We start from the raw sequence: 3830 nt of genomic DNA on the forward strand, positions 1-3830 counted from the left end.
GCTGCTCTCCCCGATCAGATGCAGACAGCCACTGTCCAAACGTCTGTATTTTACGTGTTCAGAGAGAGAACGGGTTGGTCTACCACCATCATCAAGCCATATGCACTTTGAGAAGAAGTCAAATAAAAATGTGTCAAAAAGTTGGTAAAGTTTCCTCAGTCCACTTCCACACTGTGTGACCCACTGCCCGTTAACATTAGGTGGCCAATAGACTTCACCCAGCTGCATCTCATGTTGCTTTCTTCTTTGTAGTTCATTCATTCATTGTGGCCTATGGGGAACTAGTTTTTTTTGTTGCAGTAGCATGGATGTTAGGTACCGTGCAGAATTGCAATATTATATATAACATAAAAATCCATCTCATCAGGCTTTGTGTCCGAACCAATTAGCGTCCGCTAAGGAGCTTTAAGCAGCTACAGACTTGGTATTGGGATCTGTGACAACCGAAACTGGTTCAACAAAATAATTGCGGATGTGTTGGCGTTCTAACCTCTGGTGGATTTCTCAGGACTATGGTTAACTGCTCCTCAGATTTCTGCAGGGTAAATCCAGACAGCTAGCTAGACTATCTGTCCAATCTGAGGACTATGGTTACCTGGTCCTCAGATCTCTGCAGGGTAAATCCAGACAGCTAGCTAGACTATCTGTCCAATCTGAGGGCTATGGCTACCTGGTCCTCAGATCTCTGCAGGGTAAATCCAGACAGCTAGCTAGACTTTCGGTCCAATCAGAGTTTACTGTTGCACGACTAAAACTACTTCTGAACATACACATGTTCCACCAAAACTAGTTCCTTCCTGAGGCGACTTTACAGAAGCGCAGCGGTACTGTTGCTCCGTCTGGCACTTTGGTTTGAAGAAATACCGACAAACCAGAGCACATTTTTCTCCCATCCCAGAATTCTGTATGGACTAGCCAGACCTTCCTCCGCAGCGCTGTGAAGGAAGGTCCGGCAATGGGAGACTAGTGCAAATGACACTAGGGAAAAATTGACACAGCGTCTGACACATACTAAGATTATGATCCTCATACCTGCTAAATGTCCTCATATTAACATTTTGACTGTAAGCATTTAACACTGCTGTACCAAGCTATGGCATTTTGAAATTGACTTCACAGTGACTGGATCAAAAACAACTTAATTCTTTAAATGCTCCTTCCTTGGAGCAAAGCAAAGATCTGGATCTTAATCCATCACTAGTCTCCACAGATCCCACATCATGCAGTCTTCAACCTACTGTCTGTCAAACCTGCGGCTGATAAATGACTACGCCCATACGTGCTCACAAACACAGGGAGGAAGGGTTGGCATAAGGAGAGAGAAAGAGGAAAAGAGTAGGAGGAGTAATGTGTATGAGAGGCTGAACTTTTTGACAGTTTGAACAATAGCCTGCAGGGCTCCCTGGAAAAACACTTTGCACTAAAATACCCCCATTTAGCTTTTCATTTTAACACTATGTCTGCAGCTCTGAGCCCTTAGCAAACAAAATAGGAGACCTCTGGTTCTCTTCCAAGACCAAACGCTGTCTCAGATTCGGACAATAGGCCACAGCTTCCTTCTGCAAAGAGGAAAGCAATCCACCGCTTTGGGTTCTGTGGTGCTGGGCTCTTTGTGCGCCTGCCTGACCACTCAGCCCCTGATCTCTGGCCTTAAATGCAGCCTGTCACACAGGAAGCAGAGCTCTGCTGGTGGAAGCATATGCCAAACCTCCCTTTAAATGTATGTAATTTCCTCTGCTGTCTTGCCTGCAGCTCACCACCTCCGCCTATTTAACGCTGAGCATTAGCTCTCGGTTGTGCACTCTGTGTTTTAGGGTTGAAATATTGATGATAGATGATTTCCACCTAGAGGCGATGCAGGGTGAGACAAACAAAGAGATAAAGGGGTGAATTTTATGAGGGGGGAAGCGGACAGTGGTTGTGGAAAAAAAAACGGTCCCAACTCATTGGTTATTCCTCTGAGGAAGCCAGTGGACACAATAAGCGCACGGCCTTGGCCCTTCAGATCCGACCGGTGAACCCATCCTAAGGGACAAAGGACACATTGAAGAAAATAACGTGTAATCTCTTTGTCAGTGAGCCCGAGTTTATATATATGTGTGTGTGTGTGTGTACTCACCGTTCGCAGTCTGTAGCACAGCAAAGAAAACACAATCACCTTTCTATCGAGTTAGTGAAGTCAGAGGGGACCTGACGCCGTCCTCTCCTTTGCCCTGAGAGTAACTGGAAGTGAGGATGATTGAATTATCTTCAGGCAGAAAGGAACATATTGGAGTGTGTATGTTCAGATACTGAAGGGCCCGAGACACTGGAAACATAAACTCCATTCTCCAGCTGAATTGATCTCATGTTGCTCTGTAATTGCATTGGGAAAGTTGGAAAGGGAAGGGACCGAAATTACTATTTTTATTACTATAGGTTACATCCGGGAACAGGGGACGTTCTGGTTTGTACTCATAGTTAGTCAGTTATGTGACAACACACTGAGTTGGGTTAAGGTATCAAAGCACTGACTTTTAGGCTTAAACGACTTTTAATCTGGTATTTTGTGACAGTTGGCTTTGTAGAACTACAGCACTTTTATGTCCTCAGTGTTTGAGCCTGGAGGGTCATCTGAAGAGGCAGTTAACACCTTAACAGTTTCATAATCCAGTTGCTACCAATAATTAGCTTAATACACATCCACTGACACTGTAAACTACAGCGTTCCTTTCCTGTAAAATCTGCTAGCATTAGCCGTTAGCTACCTGGCTTTCATCTTGCACTGCTTTGATCATATGACATCTAAAGATTGCATATTGTTAGATTGCATTGCTGCATGTCTGTATTTATCTTAAAGCATCTTCTGGGGCGCTTTTATATAAATATCTGCCTTGCAATATTTCTCCTCATCCCACACATCCTTTATACACATACAGGCGAGATCGCAGCCAGACAGACCTCTGATCCCAGTGCAAGCCCGACCACTTCCATGCTGCTTTGCAGATCCTAACATAGAACTCAGAATTGCATACTGCATCCTGGTGTAATTACATGACAAAAACCATGTGTTGAAACGGTAATTGTAGCCTTTTGTGTGCTGCAGAATTTGCATACACTATTGAAAATCGAATCAATATGGGGCACAAAGGTGAGACTGGAAGAATCTTCTCGCTGCTCCACACTGGCAGTCCTTCAAAGACAATCCTTTTTAATACTTTATATTTCAATGCGCTGAAATGAATTTTATATTAGATTTAGCCTTCTCGCTGCTGACAATATAATAGTGATTCAACCAGATAACCGGTTAACAAAAGCCTTTATGTTGGCTGCTTTTAGTGTGTGACAGTTTTTCTAACATGGCTTAACAGACAAACAAAAGAGAGGAAACTCTTCAGAAACTCAAACTTTAACTTGATCAAGGAAGTGCAGTTAAAAAGACAGCACAGTGTGTTTGAAGAAATAACACTAAAGGCTTGCTAAAAAGACTATTTTCTCAATCGGCTTCTTAAGGTGTGTGATGGGGTCCAAAAGTTGGAAAAGTTTGGTTAATAAACATGAGATATGGTTTCTTCTGTCTTGCCTTTGCTCTCTTGTACAATTTATTAATATAGAGCATTTCACGGGTAAAAAGCACAAAGTGCTTTACATGAAACATGAATATGATGCATATTAAAACACAGTGCCCAATTAAAACCATGAAATAATACATCAAAAAAACAAATGTAAAATACAGTAGGGACAGGTAAAAATAAAAGTAGGTCTTTAAACGTCCCGTGGCATGAAAATGTCACTTTGAGTTTTTTTTTTAAACATTAATATGCATCCCCCCAGCCTGCCCATGGCCCCCC

Source organism: Etheostoma spectabile, chromosome 11 (genome assembly GCF_008692095.1).
Source record: "Etheostoma spectabile isolate EspeVRDwgs_2016 chromosome 11, UIUC_Espe_1.0, whole genome shotgun sequence".
NCBI classification, from domain to species: domain Eukaryota; kingdom Metazoa; phylum Chordata; class Actinopteri; order Perciformes; family Percidae; genus Etheostoma; species Etheostoma spectabile.